This window comes from Schistocerca nitens, chromosome 3, assembly GCF_023898315.1.
Source record: "Schistocerca nitens isolate TAMUIC-IGC-003100 chromosome 3, iqSchNite1.1, whole genome shotgun sequence".
Classification (NCBI taxonomy): Eukaryota; Metazoa; Arthropoda; class Insecta; order Orthoptera; family Acrididae; genus Schistocerca; species Schistocerca nitens.
The window spans coordinates 344905446-344913030 of record NC_064616.1 but is presented as its reverse complement, the minus strand read 5'-3'; the positions used below and the strand labels follow the sequence as shown (position 1 = coordinate 344913030).

Sequence of the window (7585 nt, the reverse complement as noted above, 5' to 3'; positions counted from 1 at the left end):
ACTAACCTAAGGACATCACACACATCCATGCCCAAGGCAGGATTCGAACTTGCGACCATAGCAGCAGTGCAGTTCTGAACTGAAGTGCCTAGAACTGCTCGGCCACAGTGGCCAGCAGATATTGCTACACATCCAGTCTTATTCTGTGTATAGTAACATTTTTTGTCATTTAACTCAGTTTAAGCTTCTAATAAATTCCCTGAGTTATAAAAATATTCATTTATAGTTGCCTGGCTAATCTTCATGCAACTAGAAAGTCTCAAAATTAAGACTGCTGTATCAACCAATTCTCTCAACTGAACTATCTTACTGTGTCTGCTCAGAACTTATTATGTACAATCAATCACCAGCACATATAGATCTGACATATCACAACTTTTTAATGTTAACAGTTGGACATCAGATACAAAAGTAATACAATGTTATGTTCATTTATTAGCAAGACATTTTTAATAATTAAATTCAGTCTTGACAATGTCTTCCAGGTCATCTGCCACCAGCTCAGCTGGCCAGTGGATGGACCCCTACAGCACCTGCTGCATCATCAGAACAGCACTGGAACATCTTGCTGAACAGGATCTTGGGTCATGAAACACATACAAAACAAACATTTTCAGTACATTTACTCATATAATACCTATAATACAAAATTATAACATATATTCCTACTGGGCTTATGTCACTCAGTTGAACATATAAGTGTTTGTCACGATATACCATAAATACTTCACACTAGCTGAGATACTTCAGTTTTAAACTAAATAACAGTTAATAGTTTATGTTGGATGATTAAGCATCTTGCTCCATTTTATGGCTTTATTTGACTACATAGGTTACGTCAACTCATACTCATTTGCATTACTATATCTTAACTCTTTTACTCACACCATTTGAGCTTATGACATGTACCTCCGTATGGCCACCACTTCCTCATTATACTACCTTACTGTTCCTTTATTTCACTAGGATGTAATAACCACTACTGTTTCATTAACATGAAGACTTATTATTTTTAGGTGCATTAGCATTGCTTTGTGTATTATGTTTGCCATAGTACAATAAATAATTGCACGCTTTGTTATTCCCTAACAATACTAAATCTAGTTTTGTAATTACCTTTTACATACATGATTAAATAATAGCATCTCATTATTGTTTGTAAATATTAAGCTATTTTACATCATAGCGGTCTTCCCACTGACTGACATTCCCTTAAACTATCTGCCTTTTTATTAGTGTTACATAATTGATGAACATTCACATTTTCTTTTATCCAAAGGTCATCTTCTGCTTCTACAGTAGTGTTTGGTGAAACAGATGACTTGTCATATTATCCACCACATGATCATCTTCCATGCTGTATTAGGATTCATGGATCCATAGTTTTACTTACTAGGTTCTATAAAGTTTAGTTAAACCTTTGTTTTTTATTACACAGGAATAAAACTTGACAGTAACATTTATGATAGACAGATATTTATCTGTGACTTACTGTCAATGCCCACCATATGCTATCACTTGTACTGTTAGAATCTCTCTCAAGCAGGGCAATTAGTTTCCCACTGGATAATAATACATTTACCCAATTTACCTTTTCCTGAGAGGACATGTAAGACATTACTTCCCCTCACATTGTCAGCCTCAAACTACTACTTAACTATTTTCACTTCATGATATTAACAGATATTGGTGGTTCATGGTGTGGGTTCCTGTTGTCATGTCCTAGTTCATGATCCACGGGCAACATATGAGTGGCCAAGTAAGTGGTCCTGACAGTTAGGATACCAGTTACTTTGGAATAAGGCTGGGCATCTCGGACATATTCTGAGTTGTGGTCACCTTTGTGCTCAGACAGCAAAGACTACCAAATCCACCGGTTAGTCCCTCAACCGTTAGGGGTGAAACCCAATGGGACCCGGGGCAAGTAAGGCTAGCAACCTGCTTCCCTGGTACTTTAAATATGATGCTGGCAACAATCAGAGCAAAATGCCTCGGACCTTTGGAGGCGACAGAGCCCCACCTCCAATTGACAAACCAGGGACTCCTAAGATATGACTCGGCAAACAAATGGTAACGAGATGGGGAGCTATTAATATCAATGGGGGCTACTCTGGGAAGAGGTAGAGTTGGCAGAGGCTGCAAGTAAGATGGGGTTGGACGTTTTAGCTGTTAGTGACATTCGGGTAAGGGATGAGAAAGAAGAGGAAATGGGAGAATACAAGGTTTACCTGTCAGGAGTCAAAGCAGGAATAGCACAATGGGGTGTAGGGCTTTACATCAGGAAAGAAATGGAATCCAGCGTAGTTGCAGTAAGATATGTAAACGAACGACTGATGTGGATAGATTTGACAGTGTCTAACAAGAAAATTAGGATTGTGTCAGTATATTCGCGTTGTGAAGGGACAGATCAAGATAAGATGGATGGTTTTTATGATGCACTCAGTGACATAGTTGTTAGAGTAAAGGACAAGGACAGTGTTCTGCTCATGGGTGATTTTGATGCCAGGATTGGAAATCGAACAGAAGGGTATGAAAAGGTTATGGGTAAATTTGGAGAGGATATGGAGGCCAACAGGAATGGGAAACAACTCTTGGATTTCTGTGCCAGTATGGGCTTAGTAATCACAAACTCATTTTTTAAACATAAGAACATTCACCGGTATACTTGGGAAGGCAGGGGAACCAAATCTGTCACTGACTATATAATAACAGATCAGGAATTCAGGAAGGCTGTGAGGGACACACGTGTATTCAGGGGATTCTTTGATGAAACTGATCACTATTTAATCTGCAGTGAAATTGGTATTGTGAGGCCGAAAGTGCAGCGGGTCAGGTATATATGTAGGAGGATGAGAGTGGAGAAACTTCAGGATAAGGAAATTGGGCACAAGTACATAACAGTGATCTCAGAAAGGTACCAGTTAGTTGAATGTAGGCAATTACAGTCATTGGAAAAGGAATGGACAAGGTACAGGGACACAGTACTAGAAGTGGCTTAAGAATGTCTTGGAACAGTAGTGTGTAAAGGTAGGATGAAGCAAACAGCTTGGTGGAATGACACAGTCAAGGCAGCCTGTAAAAGGAAAAAGATGGCGTATCAAAAATGGCTACATACTAGAACTCAGGTAGACAGAGAAAGGTATGTTGAAGAAAGAAACAAAGCCAAACAGATAATTGCAGCATCCAAGAAGAAATCTTGGGAAGACTGGAAACAGGGTCAAGCTGCAGGAAAAAACCATTCTGGAGTGTAATTAGCAGTCTTCAAAAGAGAGGTAAGAAGGAAATGACAAGTATTATGGACAGGTCAGGAAAACTGTTGGTGAATCCTGTTGATGCCTTGGGCAGAAGGAGGGAATATTTTGAAGAGGTGCTCAATGTAGGTGAAAATACGATGTACAATGGGATAGGAATGATGATGGAAATAGGATCACATTTGAGGAAGTGGAGAAAATGGTCAATATATTGTGGTGCAATAAAGTGGCTGGGGTGGATTAAATTAAGTCGGAACTCATCAAATACAGTGGAATGTCAGGTCTTAAATGGCTACACAGGGTAATTGAAATGGCGTGGGAGTCGGGACAGGTTCCATCAGACTGAACGAAAGCAGTAATCACACCAGTCTTTAAACATGGAAACAGAAAAGATTGTAACAACTACAGAGGTATCTCTTTAATCAGCGTTGTGGGTAAAATCTTCTCAGGTATTGTTGAAAGGAAAGTGTGAGTATTAGTTGAGGACAAATTGGATGAAAATCAGTGTGGGTTTAGGCCTCTTAGAGGTTGTCAGGACCAGATCTTTAGCTTACGGCAAATAATGGAGAAGTGTTACAAGTGGAACAGGGAATTGTATCTATGCTTTATAGATCTATAAAAGGCATATGACCAGGTTCCTAGAAGGAAGTTACTGTCTGTTCTACGAGATTATGGAATAGGAGGCAAACTTTTGCAAGCAATTAAAGGTCTTTACATAGATAGTCAGGCAGCAGTTAGAGTTAACGGTAAATTGAGTTCATGGTTCAGAGTAGTTTCAGGGGTAAGACAAGGCTGCAACCTGTCTCCACTATTGTTCATATTATTTATGGATCATATGTTGAAAACAATATACTGGCTGGGTGAGATTAAGATATGTGAACACAAAATAAGCAGTCTTGCATATGCAGATGACTTACTTGTGATGGCAGATTCGATTGAAAGTTTGCAAAGTAATATTTCAGAGCTAGATCAGAAATGTAAGGACTATGGTATGAAGATTAACATCTCCAAAATGAAAGTAATGGCAGTGGGAAAGAGATTTAAACGGATTGAGTGCCAAATAGGAGGAACAAAGTTAGAACAGGTGGGCGGTTTCAAGTACTTAGGATGCATATTCTCACAGGATGGCAACATAGTGAAAGAACTGGAAGCGAGGTGTAGCCCTCAGCTACGATCTACTCTCTTCTGCAAGAAGGAAGTCAGTACCAAGACTAAGTTATCTGTGCACCATTCAATCTTTCGACCAACTTTGTTGTATGGGAGCGAAAGCTGGGTGGATTCAGGTTACCTTATCAATAAGGTTGAGGTTACGGATATGAAAGTAGCTAGGATGATTGCAGGTACTAGTAGATGGGAACAATGGCAGGAGGGTGTCCACAATGAGGAAATCAAAGAAAAACTGGGAATCAACTCTATATATGTAGCACTCAGGGCGAACAGGCTTAGATGTCGGGGTCATGTTACACACATGGGAGAAGCAAGGTTACCCAAGAGACTCATGGGTTCAGCAGTAGAGGGTAGGAGGAGTCGGGGTAGACCAAGGAGAAGATACCTGGATTCGGTTAAGAATGATTTTGAAGTAATAGGCTTAACATCAGAAGAGGCATCAATGTTAGCACTAAATAGGGGATCATGGAGGAATTTTATAAGGGGGACTATGCTCCAGACTGAATACTGAAAGGCATAATCAGTCTTAAATGATGATGATGATGATGATGATATTAACAGAGCTCCATTTTTTGGTCCTATTTTAAGCATGTTCAATGCAGGAACATTTAATAATACATCCTGTGTGATACTGTGACCCCCCAGTATCATATTACCAACATCTCTACATGAACACAAGGGCCAATGACAACATTACATATGCACATGTCAATCAGGTCTGTCTACCATACAGCCCTGGTGCTAAGTACCTAAACTTAGAGATTACAACTTCAGTAGATCAGTAATACTATGCTGCCCGTGGGCTAATAGGATATTTTAAAATCATTTCCTTCTACCACTTACTTTGAGACATACTTATTTATGGACTACTTCAATTATACCTGCTACTGACTTAAGGTTACTGATTTATATACTTCTGTACTTGTTATCATAGATGTTTACAACATTATGGTTCTTTTGTTGAAATGAACATTAGCAATTATTATTGTTCTACACTTGGGGTCTCAACTGTACTTACTACTTACTGCTTCTGTCTACATTTCTACCTGATCATTCAATTACTATGCAGCAGCTAGTTCACCATGTTGTATCCAAGATAATCTACTACAACTCTATGCATTCCGTTTCCCTCATTAGTTGTCACTAGGGTCAACTGTGTTTAACTTGCAATGTTCTTCATACATCTACTACTATAGTATTTCCAGGCAGTTAGCTTAACTTAGATGCTTCTTTAAGGTCAACATTACTTATAGTTCCTCACGATACTTACATATCTTTGATATATTATATAAGCCTTTTATTTATCCGCTGTTTGGGTCCCACAGCACAACTGCTTTGGGATGGGGTACTTCTAACATCTCCCATGGCACTTGGAAAAGCTGAAAGAATTTCCAAATTTTTTACATAATTTGGAATTTCATCCACTTGTCTGAACCATCATTTTATCTCCTACTTTAAAACTAAACACTAGTGCTACTTCATTATGTTTCCTTAATCAACGAATACCACCGCGCTCATTCTCTACCATGCAGAAGTCACATTCACTTGAGCTTTTTGTCTCACAGGTAGTCAAACAAGGACAAAAATGGCTCTCCTACAAACTCCTTTCCTATAATGTCCATGGGAACTAATCCTGTGCTAGCACACTGGACTCGCATTCGGGAGGACGACGGTTCAATCCCGCGTCCGGCCATCCTGATTTAGGTTTTCCGTGATTTCCCTAAATCGCTCCAGGCAAATGCGGGGATGGTTCCTTTGAAAGGGCACAGCCGGCTTCCTTCCCTGTCCTTCCCTAATCCGATGAGACCGATGACCTCGCTGTCTGGTCTCCTCCCCCAAACAATCCAATCCAACTAATCCTGTACTGATATGAGGTATTTCCTTCAATATGTTCTCAAATTCAGGGACAAGGTCCATCCACGGAATATGTCATTCAGAGCAATGCATCCTGTGAAGCCTTTCCTATGAAGTCTTGTATAATATATGCTGTTGGGTTACTTTGTGGATAATATCTCAAAATCATTACATGTTTGAAGTCATATCTTTCCAACAACTCCTTAAAGTCCTTGCTAACAACTTGGCTAACATTATCACACAAAATCCATTTTTAAACACCATTTACCAAGTAATCCTTTCCTATACATCGTACCACACTTTTGGTGGTAACTACTTTTAACAGATATAGCCACACCTATTTAGACCAACGCACACTCATGACAAATATATATTATAATTTTATTGGCCACCCAGTTTCCTTCTCTCACTCGTAGCTTGAACATGATCTAAAATCTTCTGTACTAATTTACTCATGTTCTTGAAGTAATGATACTTAATCTTCCTACAATTTAAATGCCATTCAAAGAATTTTCTGAATCCACTCCAACTTCCATAATATGGATTTGGGTCAAGTAATTTTAAAGCCAACTTTTGTTGATCACCTTCTGATCAAAACTTCTCTTTGAACTGTTGGTATAAAACTTCCAACTATGAAACTAATCTGAGTGTACAACTTCCCATTCAGAGACTTATTTTTCTAAATGACCCACTGAAAATCTAACTCTCCTCTTATTAGCCCATGAGGTTGGTATTGTGTTCTCAAATGCTCTCAGGAAAATAATAGGAGGTACATCACTCTCAGGTTTAAAATTTTGAATTGATTTGCTAGAGGACCTCTGCTTTCTATGCAGCACTCTTTCCACAAGTCTAAAGCAGAAGTAATAGATGGTTGTTCCATGCAACTATACCACAGTCACATTCTATTACCTCCCCCATTTAAACCATTTCCTACTGTTCTTTACAACCCATGTACCTTACAGGTTAGCCATATGATAGGCCAAAGTGAAGGTTTTCTGTTACATATGGGCAAGACCATCTGACCATTCATATTTGATACAACATCTCTGATTTCAACTAACTGCCTTATCACTTTTATTTGTTTGTCTAGGTGCACCTGAACTTGTAGCAAAGCCCTCACTAATTTTATTTTGTTACAACTCAGCAATCCTCCTTCCATCTAATTATACCTTCTTCCTTACAGCTTTGATTTATTCATGTTCTTTATCAATTTTCCTTCATCAAACTTGAAAATTTTTCTTCCTGTTTTTTTTTTTTTTTTCTGAAGGCCTAACTCCACTTTTTTAACCGATTCAATAAGCCCATCTTGGACT

At 38.8% G+C, this 7585-nt stretch overlaps 1 long non-coding RNA gene across 2 annotated transcripts in view; it reads right to left on the bottom strand.

Moving 5' to 3' along the window:
• Window positions 1–362: 362 nt before the first annotated feature.
• LOC126249595 (uncharacterized) overlaps window positions 363–7585 on the bottom strand; it is a 32213-nt gene continuing 24990 nt past the window's right edge. For both annotated transcript variants that reach the window (XR_007545621.1, XR_007545620.1), the window contains 2 exons: window positions 5689–5797; window positions 363–579 (listed from right to left, as the gene is read on the bottom strand). This is a non-coding gene — a long non-coding RNA (uncharacterized LOC126249595). The remainder of the gene's footprint in view (window positions 580–5688; window positions 5798–7585) is intronic.